This window comes from Lynx rufus, unplaced genomic scaffold (genome assembly GCF_022079265.1).
Source record: "Lynx rufus isolate CCGP_SWC_20201006 ecotype Redwood Valley unplaced genomic scaffold, mLynRuf1.p SCAF_1, whole genome shotgun sequence".
NCBI lineage: Eukaryota > Metazoa > Chordata > Mammalia > Carnivora > Felidae > Lynx > Lynx rufus.
The window spans coordinates 26,128,034-26,154,638 of NW_025814823.1; the positions used below are offsets into that span (position 1 = coordinate 26,128,034).

Genomic DNA, 26,605 nt, shown 5'->3' on the forward strand with positions numbered 1-26,605 from the left:
ACAAAATGACATGACAAGGAGATGGAAAATAGGCGGGGGGAAAAAAGGTCCTTTTAGGAGGATCGAATCTAAATAAGGTTTCCAGAAAGAAAACAGAGAAAATTGAGGATGAGGAAATTATCAAAGAAATAATTCAAAACATTTCTGAGCATTAAAGATTATGAGTTTCCAGATTGAAAAGGTTTACCGAGTTTCCAGCCCAGTAGATAAATATCTATCCACACCAAGCCATTTCATCATGAAATTTAAGAAAACAGAGATAAGAGAGTACAGCTTTGGATGAGTGGGAGGGATAGATTACATACAAATGATCAAGAATCAGACTGACTTTAGGCTTCTCAACAGCATCAGAAGAGGGCAATAAAACAATACCTTCAAAACTCTGAGGAAAAATGATATTTTTACTCAGAATTCTATTTCCAACCAAACCTAGCAAATTTAAGGGTAGAAGAGTGATGTTTTTGTAAATAAAAGTTCTCTACAACTCACTTCCCAGCCACATTTTCTCAGCAAGTAGTGAAAGATGTATTCCTCCAAGAAAAGGAGTAAACAAAGAGAGGATGTGAGATTCAGGAATCCAGGACTCTAACCAAAAAGACAGGCCAGGAGAATACCTAGCAGGATGGTGGAGGGAGGTCCCGGGACACAGCTGCCCTACATGGAGAGAGTAGTTCATCCAAACTGAATGAGGTCAGAGGATCGTGGGACAGACGTCTCCAAGAACGTGAAATTGATACTGCACCTGGCAAATGTGAACATTTTAAGAAGAGAGTTACACCTCATGAGGACTGTTTGGAGACAAAAAATTAAAGTTATATAATATATATAATAGTATATATATTATATTATTATATATAATATAATATATGTAATACACAATAATGATATAATTATAATAATATAATAATTCTATATTATTATATAATAATGTATAATATATAATGATATATATTAGTGAATAATGTAAATAGTGAATATATATAATATATAATTATATATATAATATATAATATATATTAATATATAATTAATATATATTAATTATATATATAATATATAATTATATTATATATATTATATAAAATATATTATAACTTATATAATATATAATATATGGGGGAAGAGAATATATTATATATATATTATATATAATATATATAATATATTATATAGGGGGGGAAGGGAAGTGTTGAACAAGCAGAGAGCAGAGAATTTTTAAGTCAGTGAAAATACTCTGTATGATATTATAAATATCATTATACATTTGCCCAAACCCATAGAATATAGAACATCAAGAGTGAACTCCGAGGTAAACTGTGGACTTTGGGTGATTATGATGTGTCACTGGAGGCTCATCCTTGGTAAGAAATAGACCATTCTAGTGAGTGATGTTGATAGTGGGGGAGATTATGCACGTGTGGCAGCAGGGGGTATATACCAAATCTCTGTACCTTCCTCTCAATTATACCATATACCTAAATGTGCTCTAAAAAATAAAGTCTTTAAAAACATTTTTTTTCTCGGCCCCTCCCCTGCTCTCTCTCTCTTTCAAAAATAAATAAACATTAAAAAATTTTTTCAGGAAAAATAATTTATATACAAATATATATATAATAAATAAATAATAAATACATATATAGTGATAAATATATATATTAACCCAGGAAAACAAAAGGTTACTGAAGAAAGGAAAAGGTATAATGTTAGTAAGTACCACTTGGTTCAATTGTTAAGTAGTGATATATATATATATATATATATATATATATATATAATATATATATATAGTGATAAATATATATATTAACCCAGGAAAACAAAAGGTTACTGAAGAAAGGAAAAGGTATAATGTTAGTAAGTACCACTTGGTTCAATTGTTAAGTAGTATTTACCTAGTCAAAATAATGTAAATAGTGAATACAGTTTAACAAAATCACTTGTTTATGTGGCGGTTGTATGTTATGTTTGTGGTAAAGGCAGGGAAGTGAAGAAAAAGAGCTAAATCCTTATTGTGCATAATAAAAGTAGATCATATATAACATTAAAAAGTCAAGAAACAGTAGTTATTTCAGTAGCGGTCCAGCAGTGTTATTTAAAGATTTAGAGGTGAATTTAAAAAGAGAAACAATCAAGGAGTTGAAAGGGCTTGTCTCCTGGAGGAAAAAAAATAATGGCAGGGACATGGAGAGAAGATAGCTATTTTTCATAATACGTTTGTAGAACTGTTTGGTCCTTTCTTGCATATTATAATTTTGGCTTTTTTTTTTTTTTTGAACTTGCAAACATGTAGAATAAAACCAAACTCTAGGCTGTCCAAGAGCTCACCGTATGGATTCAGAATGACCTGGATTCTAATACCAGCTTTGCCACTTCCCAGCTATGTAACCTTGGGCAAGTTCTCAAAGTTCTCCGAACTCCCTGGAAAGGGGATAATAATAGTTCTCATGGTAACGGTGCATACCGACTGATTCACAGCCCTGGTTGTGAAGAATGAATAAAATAACCCATGTCAGGTCTAAGCATTATGCCTGATGCATACTGTGTTGTATAAACTTTCGCTGACATTTTTTGCTATCATCAGGCTGACATTCACGGCTCTTTGTAATCTCTCTAATCTGCATTTCCGACCTCACGTCTTATTCCTCTTCTAGACAAACTCTAAGCTGGGCCAGGCAGTTCTCATCCTTTCTGAAAGACCACGCTCTTTCCTGCCTCTCTGAAATTATTTTCTTATTCACCAACCTATTTGGGTTGCGATAACAATGGAAATGAAATGTGTTACACCCTGTAAATAACTGGACGGTATTTGCATTCATAGGATTGAAATCCAAGATGTAAATATTTCCTCTAGGGGCTAAAAGCCGAAAGGAGGAGTTTCATTTTTGTTCAAGACGTGTTAATCTTGTCATTGCTCAAGGTTGCCATGGTTCCTGTTTGGCACTTCCAGGACTTAAGCTTATGCCACTACATCTGAACAAGTAGAAAGAACCGCATTTGATTGAGACAGGGAGACCGGCAGGGTAACAATCTTGGGAGATATGTCAGTGCTGGAAGTAGAAACATAAGCCAGATTTTTTGTGTCTCAGTTACACAATGATTCTGTCTGCTCCTAACACTGCACATTTCCAGCTCTGTTTTTTCCTGGGGAATAGGGAGTAATTTATTTTGTAAACCAGGGAGACACTCTTTTCTCTTTTCTGTGGCACAATTTAAGTGGGAAAAATCCAGTAACCATTTGCTGGTAGTTTTTTTAAAAATAAGTCTTTGATTTCATAAGGTATTTGTTAGAGCCGGTTATTTTATTGGAGAGACTTCATTACAATATAAAGATAAACGAGTCCTAGCTTAAAAAAAAATAGGGATTAAACCAGAGAAAATGAAGCTAATTAACTTGGACAATTCATACTCTTCTGTCAACCTCACAGTTATTTTCAAATTCACAGTCATAGTTAGTAGGGTTCCTTGGATGGAAATCAAAATGGTGTTTTTATGAGACTCACTAACCTATCTCTGGTGACATTTATGCCCTATGGTACTTTCTTGGTTCTTTTGGTCTCTGGCATATATGGAAAATAAATAGTAACATGGGAATAAATAGTGTTAATCGCTCTTGATTGCTTAAAATGCTCACAAGATTTCAAAACTTTATAAATCATTTTATAAGATTTCTTCTGCAGATTTGAAGAGGAGGGTTAATATTATCTTCCTTCTAGCCATCGTTTGAAGGTGAAATCAGATAGTCCATCCAGAATCTTATACAAATTCAACAGCATTTTGTCATTTATTACACTTGCCATCAGTATTTTGTTGACATTTGCTGACACTTTATGAATGCCCCTAAGGCATATGATAACTAAATCAGTGGCTATAAGATGTACATCTGTGTAGACTAGGAATATTATCTTTCCTCATAGGGTAAATAATTCATGAAGGGCTGTTTCATATGAGCTGTATTAGTTTTTTAGATGTATCAACAGTAAAGTGAGAAACGAGAACATTTTAATGCAAAACAGAAAATTTAAAATGCTCAGGTTGAGTCTTGAAAACCCTTATTCCCTTGGCTTTAAAGTGAGATAAAATGGAAGACATTTAGTAGAGCAAAGAGCTTTTAAAACTTTTGCTTTAGTTTCCACCTCAACTTTAGGATACTTCAGGAACAATTAGAGCACAGGTCAATCTTTGTTTTAGATAATTTCTTCCAAATTGATTATTAACCCATGACTGCCCTTTAATTCTAATGATTTTCTTGCTTATCAACATCTTTATTAATTTGAATACACGTGCCTGTTTAAATCTTACGGTAACAAAGTCCTGGTTAGCAAACAAGGATATGTGAAAAGTTGCCAACTATAGGTTGGAACTGTTCTTAAAATAAGGTGAAATCCAGAAAAGGACCCCAAAACCAAGTGTCCAGGACCCGTTAGTGTGAACTGGCTATCAGTGACTAAACATAAAAGTAACACTGAATTTCAACCTCTGTGGTTCAAAAATTTCATCTTCCTTGAGTTCAATACTACAATGACTTAAAAATATAATGGTTGCCAACTCTTCAATTAACAGATTGATAAATATACTGAAAAATTGGGCAGTTCTCAAGTGGTAATCCCGCTAATGGATATTATGCTTGATAAATTAATTCTGAAATTCAACTTCTGTGCAGAGTGGAAAACAATTAGAAAATCAAAGAGAAAACAAAAATAGAAGCACAAGACACAAATTTCAAAGAAATGGCTTATAGCATCTCATATACAAGAGGACAAGAAGAAATAGACCTTTCCAGAAACATGGCCCGTGACACGAGATGACTCCTTCATTAGTTTGCCTCAAGTGGCTGAGGGGCATGGAATGCTGCCTTGCACATGCACGTGATGTGAGTGCAAAAGGTTTTTGTTCGTGACGATTTTACTGCTGTCTATGCAGGACTCACTCAATTACATGTGATGACCACGTACTTTTTCCATCACAGCATCTATAAGAATGTTTCATTTGGATTTTCCAGATCAACAGCTAATGGCCAATGAGGCTTCACATCCCTTCCTACCAGGTGGTGCCCAGGGAACCTGATTGCAGTAGATAACTGACCATTAGGTTTAATATTTCCCTGATTTCTTTATTTTTCTTATTCTACATTTTTCTTTTGTCTTTCAACTACTGGTAATATGCAGATTGGGGTAAAACACTTCACAAATTATTTCTGGTTTAATAGTCCTCGCTTTCAAATGTGCTTTTCAGACTTTAATTAAACCTAGTCTCCCTGAGGGCCCACAGGGAAGCAGGGTTTTTTCTGCTTTTCCAGAAGGGGACAATGAAAAAGGAGTAATGACTACAGACAGTAGAAGTGGAAAAGGGCAATGAAAAAGAAACTCTCCTGACTTATTCTGAATTTAGAAGCTTTTCTGCCTTTCTTTAGACCTAAATTCATACTGTTAAGCCTTTTGGGGGGGGAAATCTGTTTCCTTGAGGAGGTTGAGAGACATTAGATTCTATTTCAATTACCTAAGAAAAAATTCTTATTAACTAATTTCTAATAGGTGTAGCATCATATATAAAGTAAAATACAAAATATTAAAAAACTGTCCAGTTTCGGCTTATTTGCTTACACAAATTAATAAAATCATTTTTATTAAGTAATAAAATGATTATTTTTTATTTCTAGGCAAAATGTATTCATAATTAAACTAAAAAATAATTATAATTTGACCTATCGGCCTTTGAGACATGTAATTTGATAATCTTATATAATTATAATTTAGTGAGACAATTGGAAATATAACCATTTTGTCTTTAAAATCCACACATAAATGGATGTAAAACAGTTAACAAAACTCCAGTGAGGCAGCCACTGGTTAGATGTAGCTGCATTTACTTAGGCCAAAGAATATATTTGCAAGTAGTATACCAAAAGAAACACAGGGAACATATTTTGTGGGGATAATGAAGTATCCTTGAGAAAGCACCTGTCGTTTCCTCGATAGTAAGGCGACATGAATTTTTTTGTTATTGAGAGAGCATGAGTGGAGGAGGGGCAGAGAGAGAGCAGGACTGAAGATCTCAAGTGAGCTCTGCTGACAGCAGTGAGCCCAACGTGGGGCTTAAACTCATGAACTGTGAGATCATGACCTGAGCCAAAGTCGAACACTCAGTCGACTGAGCCACCCAGGTGCCCCCCAAATTTTATTGTTAAAAGCAGGTGGTAAAGGCTTGTTTTTAAAGAGAAGACAAAAGAGCTCTCCCTCCTTGCGGTAGGTATAGTTCTGCGCAAATCTTAACAGCTTATAGGAACAGAAATAATGAGGTACAGACCTCAAACTGATGAAGATCCTCTCATCTAAAATTTGTATATTTTTTATTGAAGTATAACTAGCATACGGTGTTATCTTAATTTCAGGTATACTATATAATGATTCAACAATTCTGTAAATTACCCAGTGCTCATCACAATAAGTGGTCTCTTAATCCCCTTGCTCTGTTTCACCCACCTTCCGTTTGGCAAGTCCGGGTTGGTTGTAAAATGTGCATTTTTAATAATTGCAGGCAAAGAAATGAAAAGAATGAGAATGCTCTACAGACATCACATCAGAAAGAAAATGCTCGCATGGGCCAGTATGGAGTGGACAGAGGAACAGGAGTGACAGAGTTCAGGGGCAGAGGAAGAAGACACGGACCAGATGAGGTGAGAAACAGCCTCCTCTGTCAGCAGGGCCCTGGCAGAGTGCTCATTACCGTTGACTTCTCACCACCCTTCCCGCACACTAGACGATCAGTCGAGGCTGGCTGTGGTAATTCCATTCGCCTTACCAGTTAGGAAAGGGGCTTGTGACCCAGTGAGGAAAGGTCTGCTGAGAGGCTTCTGGAATAGGTTTTCTCACTCTGATGAAAGAGAGGAAGAGATGGCCTTTCTTCTTTTATTGGGAATATACTCAACCAAATCTATTCTCTGAAATTGGGAGAGTGGGTGAATGGAAAGAACTTCAGTATTTAATGACCTTGTTGAATTATTAATCAACCGATCTTGAGTCCTGTGCTCCTGGACTTCTATTCATGTGAAGTAATGTTTCCTTATGCTTAAGCCAGTTTACCTATTTATTTATTGAAGATCTGATTGGCTTTATTAACTGGTTCATGAATTGGGCAACACCTCATCTAGCAAGTAGAGGGGAGCTCCCAAGCAAGTTTAACTCAGGGTTTTCTGTTAACTATTAACCAAGAATTCTCTAATTGAAATAATTAATGAGATATATTGGGTATTTCACCAAAACACTTGCAGGCTATATTTTATCTTATTTTATTTTATTTTTTAATTTTATTTCATTTTATTTTATTTTATTTCATTTTATTTATTTCATTTTATTTCATTTCATTTTTTTATTTTATTTTATTGTATTTTATTTTATTGTATTTTATTTTATTTGAAAGAGAGAGAAAGAGAGAAAGGAGTGCAAGCTGGGGAGAGACAGAGGGAGAGGGAGAGAGAAAATCTTAAGCAGGCTCCGTGTCCAGCACAGAGATGGACACAGGAGTGGGTCTCACAACACTGAGATCATGACGTGAGCTGAAATCAAGAGCTGGACGTTCAACTGAGCCACCCAGGCACCCGAAGACTATATTTTAATTACAGTTTCCGTAACGTATATTTATACATAAGTTGGCTGAGCCTAGTTCATTCCAGTTTGGGTTCTCTTCTCAACTCATAGTGATCTTTCTCAAGTTCTAACTCAAGAATTCCTTCATATGTTTTTTAGTGGAAAGGCATCTAAACTAACTGACTCTAAGTAACTTTGCAACCAAGATACTGGTATTCAGAATGGGAGGATAAGCAAACAGCATCAGTTACAAAATAAGGCTTAAAACATCTATGCATGTGTTACATATCAATCCCTTCCAGATTATGTGATAAATGAGTTAATAAGGATATCATCACCTAACCAATCTGTCATTCCTAACAATGTGACCAGAAAATAAATAGAATTTATAAAGAATTTCTTTATTCTTCTCCTCACTCTTTCACCAATTGGTGACTATCTTATTAATGACAATATATTCTCCATTCTGTGCTAGCAGCTGAGAGTTAAACATTCACAATGGGTATCAGTATGCATGTTGCTGGGATTAGGAACGAAGGAAATTAGAGAATAGTCCTGTTATTTCAAGGATCTGTAAGCCAGTATTGCTGAAGCTGAAAATTACAGGTCTTTCCGAAAGAATATCTTTGAGTTAAAGTTTGACTTTTTAGAGTAGCATGGCAAGAGCAGCCCTACGATGAGTGCGGTCTATGGCAGGTCTGAATCGTCCAGCAAAGTGGGATGGCCTTTAACCTCGGGTTTCTTATGTCGTGTGGGACCACTTGTATGAGTCTTGGAAGTGCTCTGTCCTTTTGCCAGGACTCTTTTGTCCTTAGTTTGGCCCTAATAATAGCACGTAGTTAATAAGGGGAGAGATATGGTAGGGGAGATATTAATTCTTGCACCTAGCATTCTTAGGAGTACCTTCTTTCTTTTTATATTTGCAGTCTTTCTATAGTGCTTTATTACACTTAAGTGCACCTCACAGAGCATCTAAGCTATTGCAATCTCTTGACCTCTGTTTTTCCCACTTGAAATAAATCTCATGCTTCTGTCCAAGTTGCCTTTTTTGCCCATAGTTCTTATTTATTGCCCTCATGACAGCTAGAATGATTCTTCTAAAATATTTGCATAGTAGGGACACCTGGGTGGCTCAGTCGGTTAAGCGTCTGACTTCGGCTCAGGTCATGATCTCGCGGTTTGTGAGTTCGAGCCCCATATCCGGCTCTGTGCTGACAGCTCGGAGCCTGGAGCCTGGAGCCTGTTTCTGATTTTGTGTCTCCTCTCTCTGCCCCTCCCCCACGTGTGTTCTGTCTCTCTCTGTCTATCAAAAATAAATAAATGTAAAAAATATATATATTTGCATAGTATACCATTTTCCCTCATCTTACTCTCACCTTTTCTGTGTGCTTGTATTTAGGATGCGCTTCTTGTTTTTTTTTTTTTTTTTAAGAATTCTTTTTAGCTTTTTTTGTAATGTTTATTTATTTTTGACACAGAGAGAGACAGAGCATGAGTGAGGGAGGGGCAGAGAGAGAGGGAGACACAGAATCCGAAGCAGGCTCGAGGCTTCAGGCTCTGAGCTGTCAGCACAGAGCCGGACGCAGGGCTGGAACTCACAGACCAGGAGATCATGACCTGAGCCGAAGTTGGATGCTCAACCGACTGAGCCACCCAGATGCCCCTAGGACATGCTTCTTGTAAGCAACATGTAATCAAATTTTGTTTTCTTATCTGGTTTGACAATTTTTGTATTTCAATTGGAACAGGTAATTCACTTACATTTAATATAATTATTGATATGTTTTGGTTGATACCAACCATCACAATATTTGCTTTCTATTTGTTCCTCCTGCTCTATGGTCTGTTTTCTTTCATTTCCTTTCATCTTTTGGGTTGATTTTATTATGTAAATATTCCAACTTCCTCCCTCTATTAGTTATATATTCTTGTATTATTCTTTTACCGCAAAGATTATAATAGTAACTTATCAAAGTCTAATATTAGTTGGTATTTTTACCCTCTTACCAGACAACGTTAAGAGCCTTAGAGCCTTAGAATCTTTAAACTCTATTTCTCCTTCTCCTGACTTATATGGTATTGTTGTGTTTTAGTTTAATGTCATACTTATTGAAAACTCCACCATAAATTATTATTATTTTATACAATCAATTTTTATTTATGTTTATTCACATACTTAACCTTCTCATTGCTCTTTATTTTGTCTTGCATCTCTGGGCAAATATCTGTGATAATTTTCTTTCTGCCTAAAAAGTATCCTTTGTATTTTTTTACTATGAATCTGTTAATACGAATTTTATTGATTTTTGCTTGAATGGATATTTATTTCAGCTTCATTCTTGAAGGATATTTTCATTAGGTATAGAATCTAGGTTGACAGTTATTTTCTTCCAGCGTTTTTAATTATCTATTTTCTTCAGGCTTCCAAAAGTCTATGAAGAAGTTAGCCCTAAGTTTGCTGTTGCTTTGAAATTTGTGGCTCCTTTTTCTCCCACATGATTTTAAGATTTTTCTCTTTGTCTTTGGTTTTACTCTGATGAATCTAGGTGTGGAATTCTTTTATTTATCCTGTCTGGGTTCATAGAGATCCTTGAATATGGGCTCAATGTCTTTCACTAATTTTGAAAAATTCTTAGCCATTGTCTCTCAAATATGCCATCTGCCCCATTCTCTCTCTCTCTTTCCTGTTAGGGCTCTAATTACATGTATCTTGGACTTTCTCACTGTAGGTTCCATATCTCTTATCCTCTGTTCTGTATTTTCCAACTTTTCTCTCTGTATATTCTGAATATTTTCTTCTGCTCCATCTTCCAGTTCACTAAGTCTCTTTTTAGCTTTGTCTAATCTGTTATTAATCTCTTCCATTGACTTTTTAATTTTAGTTATTGTAATTTTCAGATATAAACTCTGGGGGGCTCATTTTTAGAGTTTCAGTTCACTTCCAAAATCTCAGTCTTTTTTGATCTTGGCATATTAAATATAGCTATTTTTATTTTTTCTCTTTCCTTTTTTTAAAAATTTAAATTTTAGTTAGTTAACATACAGTGCAGTATTGATTTCAGGAATAGAAGTCAATGATTCAGCACTTACATACAACACCCAGTGCTCATCACAAGTGCCCCCCTTAGTACTCATCACCCATATAGCCCATCTCCCACCCACCTCCCTCTGTCAACCCATAGTTTGTTCTCTATCATTAAGAGCCTCAGCTTGTTTCCCCCTCTTCTCTTCCCCCCCTTCCCATATGTTCATTTGTTTTGTTTCTGAAATTATAATATAGCTATTTTTAACTCTGTGCTGGATGGAGCCTTAGTGGGTCTATTTCTGTTTTCTCTTGTTTATCTAGGTTTCCATTCATGTCTCCTCTTGTGTACTTGGCTATTTTGGCTGTGAAATGTTTTCACAGAAATTTGCTTCTATGGCAGCAAGGGGCTGTAGCAATCCAATTGCACGATTAAGCTGATTTGAACCAGTGATTCACTCCCTGTGAAAGTCAGTTGACTCCCAGTTCACCCTTACTTCTGTAAGGTAGCCTATTTAAGTATCACTTCAAAGCCCAAATGGTTTACCAGGCTTATTCCCCAACGCTTTGTGATTTCAATTCCACCCCCCCCCCCCCCCGGCTTCACAAGCCTGTCAAAAATATGAATTTCTCAACTTCTCAGTCACTTCTTCCAGAATTGGTAAAGGTTCTACAGGAAAAGTTCCCTAACTGCCAAGCTTATGTCTGTGATTTGTCTTCTTCTGGAACTTGGCCCTGTAATTCTTAATTAACTTGTTGGTTCTCCAATGCCTTCAAGGAATTTTTTTTTTCCTAACATTTTGTCCAGGGTTTTTGTTTTTGTTGTTGTTTTCAGCGGGAGCGTTTGTTCAAATTACCCAGTCTACCATGCCAGAAGTGAAGAACCTGATCCTTTAAAAATGTAAGTCAAATGATGACACTGAAATTCTCTATAAATAGAATAAAAGTCCAGTGACTTCACGGTGGTCCAGAAGATCCTATGCATTCTGGCTCCAGGCTACTGCTCCAACTTTATCGCCTACAACTCTCAAATAACTTTGCATAAATCTAAGGATCAACTCAATATAAACTTCTAAGGTAAAAAGGCCATGTGACACGTTTATTTTAGACCCCCCCCATAACGTTTAGCATATTATCCCAGCAATATATCAATTTTGATTAAATTTGAACATCTGCTTAAAAATAAAGATTGCCCAAAATAGTGGCTTAAACTAGACAGCTTATTTCCCACTTACATGGAAGAAGTCTGGAGATAGGCAGTGCAAGGGTGGGATAAAGGCAGCAAGTACCAGGGACCCAGGCTTTTTCTATCTTGTCACGTGAATCTACATGGCTTTAAGTCCCAAGGTTCATTCGTGGCCTAAGATGGTGCTAAAGTTCCTGACAGGAGGGTTCAGGAGGAAAAGGGAAGTATAAGAATGCCCCTCAATTTTAGCAGACTTGTCAGATGACATAACACTTCTGCTGTCTTCTGATCACCTAGCTGGTCATGTAGCTTCACCTAGCTACAAGGGCAACTCAGAAATGTAGACTTTTATCTGGGAAACAGTGGGCCAAGCTAAAAAAATTGGAGTGCGTTTAGTAAAGAAGGGTAAATAAGACACTGGTATGTAACTAGCAATGTCTGCCACAAACACTAAGAACATTTTTTCCTAAAATTTCTTGGGTTGTCTCTTTTTCTTGACTTGATCGCCTCCACGACTGCTCATAGCCTAATTCATTCAATGCTTACATCATTAAAGTACATGATTTCAACCTCCCAAAGATTGCATGCAAAATCCTATCATTGAAACTTCTCTATCAAGCAAAACAATTTGTCCTCTTTTTCTTATGCAAACATAGAAATATCATCTCTTTAATAAAAATCCTTTTTGCTAAAATGAGAGACGGTAAAGTTTCTCCAGAATACCCAGAATTGTCAGTCACATGTCTCCAGTGAGTTTACTCTGGTTTACTGAATGCGAGTGTTTCCCTTAATTAACCCACATCTATAGTTAATTTATATAGTGTGAGTGCCACTGCCTTAGTCCATTTCGGCTGCCATAACAAAATAACTGACTCGGTGGCTTATAAACAACAAATTTTTATTTCGTATAGTTCTGGAGGCCAGGAAGCCTATGATAAAAATACCAGAAGATTCAGTGCCTGGTGAGGATCTGCTTTCTGGTTTGTAAATGGCCATCTCTTTGCTGTGTCCTTCTGTGGAAGAAGGGGTAACATATGTCTCTGGGGTCTCTTTTATCAGGGTACTAATCTCATGCATGGGGGAGGGGGGTCCACCTTCATGACCTAATCACCTCCTAAAGGCCCTACCTTCAAATCCCTTTTGGGATTAGGTTTCAATATGAGTTTTGTGGGAGACACAACCATTGAGCCTATAGCAGACATTGTCTGTGACCCTCTAATTAATATGTTTTTTGGTACCAATACTTTCTATATTGGATTTTGATTAATGCGTCTTTCCCACTTGAAGGTAACCTCTAAGCAGGAGGAAGCACGTCTGTTTTGTTCCCATTCTTGGCATCTAGCATGGTGTGTGGGGCATAGTAGATGTTCATTAAATATTTGTTGGAAGAACGAGGAATTTAACCTTTACTGCATACCCATAATATGCCAGGTAGTATGGTAAATATTTTTCAATTATAATTTTATTGACTTGTTGTAACAACCAAATGTGATGAGAACCATATCCCACTTCACAGATGAGATCAAGGAAGCTTGAGGAAGATAAATAATTAAACCAAGTTCACAAAGTCAGAAAGATGCAGATCTGAGGTCTGACCTGTAACCTCTGTCTCCATCGTAAATGATCATTTTACTCTGGCACATTTATGTCAGCCAGGTGAGCTGTTCCCTGGCTTCCTCTGATAACAGGTTGACTGATTTCATGATAAGATGGAAATAGTAAATATTAGATTAATGTCCTTCCAATCACAAATTCCTGAGGCCTCCTTGCGTTAATTAAAGGAATTCATTTATAACAATTAAATGAGAAGCATAATGGTAGGCAGCTGAGTGAGTTACTGGCTTAAAAGGGATAAATTCAGGAATATGTTTTCAGAAATCAATGTGGACATTGATTTGATCGATCCCTACTCAGCTAACACCACTGCCCACAAGAATCAGTTGTTTAGGTGATATAATTTTGATAGTAGGATCTCTAGGAAAAAAGCAAGAATGATGACAAAAATTTCAGCTACAATAACAGATGAACTTTAAAGGATAAGGAAAAGGCAAGAAAGACAGAAAGAGATAAAGGAAAAAAGAAGAGAGGGAAACATACAAAAGAGCAGAAAACATACAAAACAGTGAAATGGAAAGGGATGGGGATTGGCACACATTTGTTTTGTTGTTGCTGTTCTGGGTTTACTTCCCTTAGCTGCTCAGCTTTCAGTCCCCATTCTTTCAATAATAGCATCTCCATTTACTTTTTGGTAATTCCATCCTCACTTTTGGATATGCCATCTGGTGGGACTGTGGTTCAGATACTCTGTTTTCCTCCAGCCCCCGGATGGAGCGAAGAGTTGAACCTAGTTAAGCCAGTCAGATTCTCTCTTCCTGGACTCAGAATCCTTTGTTTCAGATGCAGCAGTTGAGAAGTTCATGGTGTGAAGACGCATGTAAACTGGGTCTGTCCTTTCCACTACTGGGTCTTTCGCCTCCTCTCCTCAATCCTTGGAGCTTCCCCAATTTTCCCCCAAAATTCCTTTCTTGCTTAAGTTTACCAGAGCAGCTATCATTGCTTGCAATCAAAGAACGCTAGCTGAAACAGTCGAGGCAGAAGATAAGTGGAAATAAATGCTGAAATTAAGATTTGGGATGCGACTCACTGAGAATCTATTTTTGGTTCCTGAAACAGTAGGTATTGGGGACAAACCTAGCTTAAACCTGAAACAGAGTGCATATTAGTGTTCACTCATTTCAGATCTCTAGGAGCAAATATAACTCACACTGTAAAGTAGCACAGGGTTTCCAAAAGGTGAGAGTAATATTCTTTTTCAAGGATAACCTATTGTAGAATTGACATCACAGTTGGGGTATGGAAAGAGTTTGTGTTTTTTTCTATATAGTTTTTTTCTATATAAGATCTTTGTGTCTTTGATAATTTCACATCTTTGGCATGACTAAAGGATTTTTCCATTCAAATCAACCTCCTTCAACTTGGCCAGTCTCTTCTTCCTCCCCCCCGCCCCCCAACTTGCCCCGTGGGATTCTTTCTTTTCACTGCCAAGGATTAAATTCTCTTGTGAAAGCCTTCAAGGCAATAGACATCTGTACTGGAAAGGAGATACAAAACTGTCCAAAAAGAGAGGAGCACTTCCAAAGCTTAGGGGAGAAAATAACTGAACTCTTATTCATATTGGGGAAAAAAATCTGGTTTCAAACTGAGTTTTTTATTGACTTTTTTGCTGTTGTTGTAAAAAAGGATCATCGTTTATGTTGAATAAGAAAAGGTTATTGTTCTCCTTTACCAAAGATGCTAAGTTTGCATGTTTTGAACATCAAACAAACATCTCCATAGAGAATGGCTTGCTGCCAATATCTGGTGAGCAGGCCAGACTTTCAGCGCGGCCCAGTTATACCAGTTCTGTGTTGGTGGGCGAGCAATTCCAGAGAGAAGGCTGAATTAGAATTCAGCCCTAATCCTGCTTGGGATGCTGGCCTTATTGGGTCTTAGCTTGATGGTCAGAAGACAATCCCACAGCATTCCAGTAGCACAGATCCATGGCTCCCTCCTCAAGCCATGTGCACGAAAGGCACCATGCTGCTGGCAATGGGCAAACATCAGATGCAATGAGCACAAATAATAATTGTACACCCACGGTATACAATACAGACCTTAACAATTACCTTGTTATTTTATCAGTTCTAATCTCTCTGCCCTTATAAATATCTGACATTACTATTATATTCTGGCAATTGATGTGTGGAGTCATATGTTGTGCCAAACGGAATTGATTGTCAGTTTAGATATGATAAGGAGGATCATGCAGGAATGATATATTATCCAAACTCTGCCCTTTCAACTTTACTCAGCGGTTTAGTCTATTAATCCAACAACGCATGGGAAGCCTGAGGCTGGATATGAGCGAATATGATTCAATGCACAAGAACTGAGCTCTAGGGGCTCCTGGGTGGCTCGGTTGGTTGAGTGCCTGACTCTTGATTTTGGCTCAGATAGTGATCCCAGGGTTGTGGGATCCAAGCCCCAGGTGGGGTTCCATGCTCATCGTGGAGCCTGCCCAGGATTCTCTCTCTCTCTCCTGCTTCCCCTCCCCTGGTTCGCACACTCTTTCTCCCTCTAGATACCTAAAAAAAAGAAAAAAAAAATTTAAAAAGAACTGAGCTCTAGATATTAAGTCTTAGAAAATAGCCCCTTGAAAAGGTCTCCTCTTTATGTTTATTTGCCATGGGAAATGGTGTATTTTTTTGCTCCGTGTGCAAATTTAGCTTGGGGGGAAACTCACATAGGTGATGATGTCAGGTCTCCCAAACGCTAGATGACTGACCCCTTCAGTAAAAGAACCTAAGGGTTCTTTGCTTTTCTTATAATTGCTCAGGCTTCACTTCTATTGAAAAGTGGCCACAAAAGCCATTCTATGAAATGACTCTTTAATATTTGATAAATGAGTCCGTCTTAGGGGCCTATATGGTTGCAGCAATCATGTTTCTCAGCTAAGACTGCGTGTGTTCACACGGGACGGTCATTAAGCAAACCTTTTAAGATGACAGGAGTTCACTTCTTCTGTCTCATTTCCCAGAAAGAAGAATAATGGCATAAAGTCTGGATAGTTAAAAGGGAAAGAAAAGGGTATGCACTCTTCCCCCACTACGGCTTTCTAACCTAGAAAGGCAACATAATTTGGGGCAAAGAGCTACATTCTAAGTGGCAAAGTAAATAGGAGATATTTATTCCTATATCTTCATGACACTTCAGTGATATAGTAGAAGATTCTTACTAGGCCCTTAATGACTTGAGAAAACTGACACAAAGGGATGCTGGAAAACATATTAAATATTACACAATTAATCTGAATTAAAAGACCAGAACTTGCTCAAATATCCTCAAATATCATTCAGGGGAATGAACCTCAAGGTGGAGAGTGAATTGGACAATATAGATACGAGGTATTCAGCTTTCATCTGGATCCTGATATTTATTTCCATTCTATTCCAAGTGAGATCTGCTTCTAAGCACAGACTAAGAGAGCTCCAGTCCCTCCCCAGAGATATCAGACTGTCAGACCTCTCTCTTGGGTTTCTCCTCCCTGCCCCACACTCCCACATCCATGCACGCCACACATACCTACCAGCTGCCCACCAGAAACAGCTGCCTCAGGACGGGGCTGGCAGGGGAAGTCTTCCATGGATGGACAGCCCTTAGCAGCAGCAAGAGTCCTCAGCAAAATTGTCCCTTTGGCCTCAGTTCTGACTTTGGGCTCTGACCCAGGTCTGGCAAAAGATAATATGTACCCATTGTAGAAAACATGAAAAGTACACAGAATTTTTAAAAATTGCTTATAATCTCGGGGCGCCTGGGTGACTCAGTCAGGTAAGTGTTCGACTTCGGCTCAGGTCGTGATCTCGTGGTTTGTGGGTTCAAGCCCCATGTTGGGCTCTTTGCTGACAGCTCAGAGCCTGGAGCCTGCTTCGGATTCTGTGTCTCCCTTTCTCTCTGCCCCTCCCCTGCTTATGCTCTGTCTCTGTCTCTTTCTCTCTCAAAGATAAGTAAACACTTAAAAAAAATTTTTTTTAATTGCTCATAATCTCACCACTAAGTGATGACTGTCAATATTTTGGTCTAGTTTTTTAAAAATTTAATCTAAGTAAAGCATATAAATGTTCATTTAGTTGGGGTCACATCGTATATGCAATGTTGAATCCTGCTTTCTTTTTTTTTTTTTAACTTTGTAAATGAACATTTCTCCATGTCATAAGAACATTTCTTTATAACCACCACACACACCTATTATAAAAAAATAATGATTAAAGAGATCAAGGAGAAGTCACAAAACTGAAGGGGAAAAAAGTAAACAATCTAAAAGTTGGAGATGGAGGAATGATCGTTCTAATTACCAACTCGCAGATCCTAAACGTTATGGAGGAGGATGTTCAAGGAAGAAATCAGAAACTGGTACAAAAGGAATGAAACAGCTTTGATAAATGTATAAAATAATGAAAAGATAGTTGTTAGCAAAGATGTAATATGTAATATTTAAATAACCAAGAAGACAATCGCTATTGTGCAGTATCAGATTACATTGGTAAGATTAATTAACATAGTTTTATTAAATAATAAAAGGGAAATGCAGAGATTTTAAAAAGATGCCTAGAGAAAATATGCACAAAGGAGCTCTTTAATTGTAAGATATTACAATATTCTTAACATGGCACTGCAGGTTCTTTTTTTTAAATTTTTTTTTTCAACGTTTATTTATTTTTGGGACAGAGAGAGACAGAGCATGAACGGGGGAGGGGCAGAGAGAGAGGGAGACACAATCGGAAACAGGCTCCAGGCTCTGAGCCATCAGCCCAGAGCCTGACGCGGGGCTCGAACTCACGGACCGCGAGATCGTGACCTGGCTGAAGTCGGACGCTCAACCGACTGCGCCACCCAGGCGCCCCGGCACTGCAGGTTCTGACATTAGATTCCATTTGTGAGCTTTAGTGAGGTGTTAGGAAAAGAGGTCAACAGTATGTTAAAGGCAGAACTGTCTAATTCCTCTCCACCCCTGCCAAAGATTATTCTCAAGGACACAAAAAAAATGTGGTATGGGGCGCCTGGGTGGCTCAGTCGGTTAAGTGTCCGACTTCAGGTCATGATCTCATGGTCCGTGGGTTTGAGCCCTGAGTTTGGCTCTGTGCTGACAGCTCAGAGCCTGGAGCCCGCTTCAGATTCTGTCTATCTGTCTGTCTCTCTCTCTCTGCTCCTCCCCCACTCATGCTCTGTCTATCCCCTTCTCTCAAAACCGAATAAGTATTTTAAGAAAAAATGTGGTAGTATTTGACCTCTACCAAACTATTTTGTATTCACTGGAGATCGATCCCGATACCACCAGCCCCTCCCTTTGCTTCAGAGATCTCTCCTACTTCCCAATTACAACCAGGGGGTGGGCTAGAGCTGGGAAGACAGGGCCTTGGAGAAAATTGTGGCTTATTGCAAAGATGATGGGCTGTGGAGTCAGACATAAGTTGAATTCCGATCCAAGAGTTGTCACTTGCAACTCTGTCACCTAGACAAGGGACTCAGGGGTTCCCTTCCCCCTTTATACAGTGGAGATAATAAAATCTATTTCTTATAGGATGTTAAATAAAAGTTGGTTATTGTTAGTTCTACTTCATTTTTATTTATCCATATATTTCAGTTCTCCCCCCACACACATTTTTTTGACCATGGAATCGTAGCTCATTTCGACAGCAATTCTGGTTTCTTGTTCATTTCATTTTTTATCATTAGTCCCCTGAACTTGTGCTATGATAAGCCAGAAAAATTCCTTTCATCCCAGTACTTGTCATTTGATGTTTAATAAAGCTTATAGGTGGCACTCATAATATTCTTTAAACATTCATTAAACAAAAATTCCCTCAATAAATTTTTTATTGAGAGCCTAATATGTGCTAAGCACTAAGCCACATGATATAGCTAGAAATTAATAAATCCAGCTGGATAAGAAAGTCAGAGAGACAATGTCTAAATATATTTAGAAAAAATGTATAATAGAGGGGGCTAGTAAAAACTGGATTCTCGGTGTAATGTAAGTTAACGGCAATGTTGATTTAATTTCAGGAAACTTTCTGATAGGATAAGAATATGAATTAAGAAATTGGAAAGGTAGGGGCACCTGGGTGGGGAAGGGGCAGAGAGAGGGGGACTGAGAATCCAAAGATCTGAAGTGGGTTCTGCAGTGACAGAAGAGAGTCTGACGTGAGGCTGGAACTCAATAACCGTGAGATCACAACCAGAGCCAAAGCCAGATGCTCAACCAACTGAGCCACCCAGGCGCCCCATTAAAAAACTAAAAATAGAATTACCATATAATCCAGCTATCTCACTTGTATGTGTATGTCCAAAAGAATTCAGAGGATCTTAAAGAGATATTTACATACCCATGGTTCATTGCAGCACTAGTCACGATAGTCAAGAGGAGGGAGCAACACAAATCCCCATCAACAGATGAGAGAATTAAGAAAATGTGGAATATACCTACAGGGGAATATTACTCAGCCTTAAAAAAGAAAAAGGAGGGAAATCTTGTCACACACTACAACACGGATGAACCAGGAGGATGTTATGCTAAGTGAATCAGAAAAGAATACTGTATGATTCCACACATAGGAAATGTCTAAAGTAGTCAAAATCATAAAAACAGAATAGAAAGGTGGTTACTAAGAGCTGGGAGAAATTGGGTAGCAGAATTAGTGTTTGGCAGGTATAGAGTTTCAGTTTTGTAAGATGAAAATGTTCTAGAGATCTATTGCACAACAGTATGAAAATACTTAACACTACTGAAACATACCCTTAAAAATGGTTAAGATGGCAAATTTAAGGTTATGTGTTACATGTAAGTGATGAATCACTAAATTCTACTCTTGAAAACATTATTTTAAAAAAATGTTTAATGTTTATTCATTTTTGAGAGAGAGAGAGAGAGAGAGCATGACCTGGGGGAGGGGAAGAGAGTGAGGGAGACACAGAATCTGAAACAGGCTCCAGGCTCCAGATTCTCAGCACAGTGCCCAATGCAGAGCCTGAACCCACAAACTGCAAAATCATGACCTGAGCCAAAGTTGGACGCCCAACTGACTGAGCCACCCAGGTGCCCCTCTACTCTTGAAATAATTATTACATTATATGCTAACTAACTTGAAATATTTTTAAGTTTATTTTTTAAGAGAGAGAGCAAGCAAGCACGGGAGGGGCAGGGTAGAGGGAGAGGGAGAATTGCAAGCAGGCTCTGTACTGCCAGCACAGAGCCCTATGTGGGGCTTGAACCCACAAACTATGAGATCATGACCCAAGATGAAATCAAGAGTCAGACGACCAACCAACTGAGCCACCCAGGCGCCCCATATGTGTTAACTAACTTGAATTTAAATAAAATTGAAGAATTAAAAATAATTTGGGAAAATTTCTACCAGCAATATAACCGGAAAAGAGAAATGAATTCATACATAATAATAAGAAAACTTTTATAGAAAGTTTGGGCAAAACTTGTACAGAAACAGTAAACAGATTAATCCATTCACAGAACATGAATTAGTGACTCAAATTTTTTGAAAAAAAAAAACAACCAAAAAACTTCAACCTCACAGATAGTCTAAGAAATGCAAATTTAAATAAAGACATGCCTATTTATTTATTAAAAGTTTATTTATTTGAGAGAGAGAGAGGCAGAGAGAAAAGGAGAGAGAGAATCCCAAGTAAGCTCCATGCTGCCAGAGAAGAGCCCAGCAAGGGGCTCGATCCCACAAACCATGAGACCATGACCTGAGCCAAAACCAAGAGTCTGATGCTTAACTAACTGGGCTACCCAGGAGCCCCAAGAGATGCCTTTTAAAAAGAAATCTTTGAAATTAACAATGATTTTTAAAAGACTACAATTCCGTTTGGCAAGACAGGCCCTCGTGCCCTGCTGGTGAGAATATAAGACGATTTACACTTTTTTATATTAATTGTGTCTTGCTTGTAGTAACAAGTTACTGTAATACTTAGCAGCTCAAAGCAATAAACATCTATCATTTCACATTTTCTGTGGATCAGGGACCTAGGGACTGCTTAACCTGCTGCTTAGGAAGGGCAGTCCGTAGCTGGACGTGGTCACCGCCAGCTCAACTCGGGCAGGAGAAACTACTTTTACTCTCACTCTTGAGATTGTTGGCCAGGATCAGTGGGTCATGTCTATTGGCCAGTAACCTCAGTTCCTGGCCGTGTGGACTTCTCCATAGGCTGCCAGTCTGTCCCCACAATATGGCAGCTGGGTTCTCTCAGGGCTAGTGACCCTAGAGGAAGAGTGACCAAGACAAACTATAGTTTCTTTTATTATTTTTTTATTAAAATTTTTTTGTTTAATGTTTAGTTTTGAGAGAGAAAGAGAGAGTGAGCAAGCAGGGGAGGGGCAGAGAAAGGGGGACACAGAATCTGAAGCAGGCTCCAAACTCTGAGCTGTCAGCACAGAGTCTGATGGGGGGGCTCCATGAGATCATGACCAGAACCCAACTCAGATGCTTAACCGACTAAGCCACCCAGGCACCCTTCTATAGTTTCTTTTATAACCTAACCTTGCAGGTGACCTATCATTGCTCTGCTGTATTCTTTTGGTCACACAGACCAATCTTGGTAAATGTGGATAAGGACTACATAAAGGTATGAAGACCAGGAGGCAGGGATCATTGGGGGCCTTCTTGAAGGCTAGGTGTCACATTTCTTTAATTTGTCAATATTTAAGAGTTTATACCTTTAATCCAATGATATTAGGTAATTACATTTCTAGCAATGTATTCTAAGAAAGGAATCATGTATATGGCCAAATAATATGCCTAAGCGTGTATATCATTTTTATAATAGTATGATATGGAAATGACTTAAATGTGTAATAATCAAGAATGTATTTATCAAATAAATGATAATATATGATGGATTATGTATCCATCAAAAGTGGTGATTTTGAAGAATTTTTCATATCATGGGGAAATTATAATATGCTTATTTTTCAAAGGCAGGGCGTAAACATTTATATATAATATGACAATTATGTGAAAATTGTAATAATTATGTTTAAAAGATGATTAGGCATATTCTAATACAGTGAGAAGATAGAACAAAATATATATGCTATTCCTGGCCTCCCCTCTCCCCCAGAAAAGCTAAACCTGGATCTAATTATGAAGGAACAATCAAACAAGTCTAACTTTTGGGATGTAGTGAAAAATGACTGGTCTGCCTGCAATCTTCAAAAATGTCAGTGTCAAAAAAAAAAAAAGAAAAGAAAAGAAAAAGGCCAGGGAATTGTTTCAGATTAAAGGAGGGTGCAATGAATTTTTCTCAATTGACTTGGATTATTATTATTATTATTTTTAGTTTTATAACATTAATGGGACAATAACTGGGAAAATTTGAATGTGGGCTTTATATTAGATAATAGCAGTGTCAACATTAAATTTCCTGAGCATGATCATAGTGTTATGATTACAGGGAAAAATGTTGTTGTACTTAAGAGATGCATGTTGAAGTCTTTAGGGTTGACATGTCATGTAACTTTCCTGTGTGTGTGTGTGTGTGTGTGTGTGAAAGAGAGAGAGAGAGAGAGAGAGAGAGAGAGAGAGAGATAATGAGTTATTCTAAGAAAAAGTAAATGTGGCAAGATGTTTATGATTGGTAAATCTACGTGGAGTATAAGGTGTTTATCTTACTATTCTTGCAACTTTTCAAATAGTTTGAAAGTTGAAGAAAATAATATTTAAAAGTTAAATGCAACATTAGAAAGGATTGAGGTAGTAAGAGAGGCTTTATTTTATTCTAAAATTAACATAAAATTTTATACTTGTCTGTAGTTCTCTATATTCAGTATTTTAATATGCTGAGCCTATTATTTTTACAATTGGCAGATAATAAAAGTTGTATAAAAAGGATTTTTTACTTAAGTTTTTGTATGTGATTCGTTAATTCTTTAAATGGCTTTATTTAATATTGTATATAACAAATTAAAAAAAATTTTTTTAATGTTTATTTATTTCTGAGACAAAGAGAGACAGAGCATGAGAGGGGGAGGGGCAGAGAGAGAGGGAGACACAGAATCAGAAGCAGACTCCAGGCTCTGAGCTGTCAGCACAGAGCCCTACACGGGGCTCCAACTCACAAATCGTGAGATCATGACCTGAGCCGAAGTCCGTTGCTCAACCGACTGAGCCACCCAGGCACCCCCAGAAATATTACCTTGAAACTGAAATAAGATGATTTCAGTTTGCAGACAACATACACAACAACCACATTTGCTGGTTGTAAAAGATGTAGGTTAACAGCAGGGATGACCCTTAATGCATCATGCTTATGATATAAAATGTCCAAGAAAAGGCAAAAATATAGGCACAGAAAGTAGAGTAGTGGTGCTTAGGGTTGAAAGTGAGAATGATGAGTGACTGTAAATGGGAATGAAATTTCTTCTTGGGGTGATGGAAATGTCCTAGTGGTAATTAATGGTTGTACAACCTTGTAAATATACTAAAATTCATTGAATTCCACACTTAAAACAGGTGAGGGGCACCTGGGTGGTGCAGTGGGTTGACCATCCAACTCTTGATTACGGTTCAGGTCATGATCCTGGGGTCATGGGATCGAGCCCCACATTGGGCTCCTCGCTGAGCTTGGAGCCTGCTTGCGATTTTCTCTCTCTTGCCCTCTGTCCTGCCTCCACTTGCATGCATGTGTGTGTGTGCATACTCTCTCTCAAATAATAAAAAAATGTTAAAAAATGTTAAAAACAGGTGAATTTATGGTATATGAATGATAGCTCAGTTGTTTAAAAGATATAGTTTATTTATTTTTAATGTTTATTTATTTTTGAGAGACAGAGTGTGAGCAGGGGAGGAGCAGAGAGAGAGAAAGAGAAAGACACAGAATCTGAGGAGGCTCCAGGCTCCGAGCTGTCAGCACAGAGCCCAACGCAGGGCTCGAACTCACAAGTGGTGAGATCATGACCTGAGCCGCAGTCAGACGCTTAACCAACTAAGCCACCCAAGCGCCCTAAAAAGATATAGTTTAAAAGACTTTAGCCAGATGAAACACAATCTCAATTTGAAGAGACATCAAAGGTATGAGAAGTTTACTAGAATTACCTGAGAAATAGCCAATAGAATTTTAACTGTTTCTATCCTTAGATTTTCCTTATTTTTATCGAGAGACACATCATTAGTTCAAACTTCCTGGAGGCATTTAGATGGAGAGAAACATCTGATTTACTGACTAATTCTTTAAAGCATACTTTTATAAATTTAAAGTTCACACAACAGCTAGAGTCAAGCTAGTAGTGGATCATAGATGACCTATTGCTTAATTAATGGATTGAGATGCTTTGTAATTACAATTTAAATTTTTCATTCTTCCAGCAATTGATTACTTAGTGTTTACTATGACCGGTTTTAGAGGCAACTGCCAACATATAATTGTATGTATAGAAGTGATGGTGAAGGTAAATATTTTATTTTTTTAATGTTTATTTTTGAGAGAGAGAGGGGGGAAGAGAAAGAGAGATATCACGAATGGGGGATGGGCAAAGGTAAATATTTTAAAATGCTCTGTGGAGTCAGGTTTATATGCTTAATTTCTAAGCATATCCTTCTTCTTTTTTTTTTAAATAGGTAATACCAATGTAAATTTGCTCTCAGTCCATGAATCATGATGAATGCAGTATGAATGACCGAGATTTCACTGTGTTCACAAAAGTGTTGCTGAGGTTATTCTTGGTAAATCTAAATGACTCTATAAAATATTAGTTAAAAGATATTTGCACAATGAGATATCAGCTCCCATTAGTCAGAATGGCTAGAATCAAAAACGCTAGAAATAACAAGTGTTGGTGAGGATGTGGAGAAAAGGTAAGCCTTGTGCACTGTTGGTGGAAATGTAAATTAGTGCAGCCGCTATGGAGAACAGTATACAGGTTCCTCAACAAAATAAAAATAGAAATACCATACAACCCAGTAATTCCATTTTTGGGGTATTTATCCAAAGAAAACAAAAACACTGATTTGAAAGCATAGATGCACTCCTATGTTTATTGCAGTATTATTACAATAAACAAGATACGGAAGTAACCTAAGTGTCCATTGGTAGATGAATGGATAAAGAAGTTATGGTGTATATACACCCCATGGAATAGTACTCAGCCTTAAAAAAAACGAGATCTTGCCATTCAGTGGGAATTATGCTAAGTGAAATAAGTCAGAGAAAGACGATACCATATGATTTCACTTATATGTGGAATCTAAAGAAGAAAATCAATGAACAAAAAAAAAAAGAAACAGACTCATAAATAGAGAGAACGGATTGGTGATTGCCAGAGGAGAGGGAGGTAGAGGGAGGGGATAGGTGAAATAGGGAGGGGATTAAGAACTATAAACATCCAGTTATAACATAAATAAGTCATGGGGATGAAAGGTACAGCATAGGGATGTAATAACTTTATATGGTGACTGAGAGTAACTACACTTATCACAGTGAGCATTTTGTAACATATATAATTGTTGAATCACTATATGGTACACCTGAAGCTAATATAATATTATGTGTTAACTAGACTTCAAATAAAAAATATTTGACCAGAATTAGAAAATTATATGCTAATTCCAATTGTGCCAATTGGTTCTGAAGCACGGTAATAACTGGAAGCTTCTGCTAAGTCCTCTGGGAGCTGCCTCTTACTCAACCACTTACTAATTCCATACAGGCCTTGAGTGGCTTTGCATAAATGTGATAGGACAATGCCCTCCCTGACCCACTGGTACGGAGCACCATTAGAACAGGCTCTGTACGCATGCCTGTATAAAAATTCGGTGGTGGGCAGTGGATGTGATGTTCCATAGAATCACACTTGACCAATGGAGAATGGAAATTGGTAGATAAATGTGAACCTTTTTTGTCTCCTTGAAAGCATGCTTAAGCCTCCTCCATGAGAACCAACTCAATGATACATCCTCGTATTGGTTTTTCCTCTTTCCCTGTTTTACTCCCTTTCCCCCCAGCTGATATACCTGCCTCCTGGCCCTATTTTTTCAAATAAACTAACTGCATGCAAGCCTTGTCTCCCATTTGGGAGATACTCAGCCTAAGACATACAGGATATTTGATATATGCAATCTATAGTTCTTGTTAGTAAATTCTTGCTGAATAATTGACAATGTTGTACCAATAGATTTGTATTTTTCACTTGAATTGCGTCATTTGAGTAGTAGGGATTTTATAGAAAATGAACCCCTAATTCATTTTAGGAATTAATAGTAATAC

At 37.5% G+C, this 26,605-nt stretch overlaps 1 long non-coding RNA gene across 1 annotated transcript in view; it reads left to right on the plus strand.

Moving 5' to 3' along the window:
• Nucleotides 1-26,605, plus strand: part of LOC124512501 (uncharacterized) — a 100,656-nt gene that overhangs the window by 68,747 nt on the left and 5,304 nt on the right. Inside the window, exon 3 of the long non-coding RNA XR_006962121.1 lies at nt 6,535-6,673. This is a non-coding gene — a long non-coding RNA (uncharacterized LOC124512501). The remainder of the gene's footprint in view (nt 1-6,534; nt 6,674-26,605) is intronic.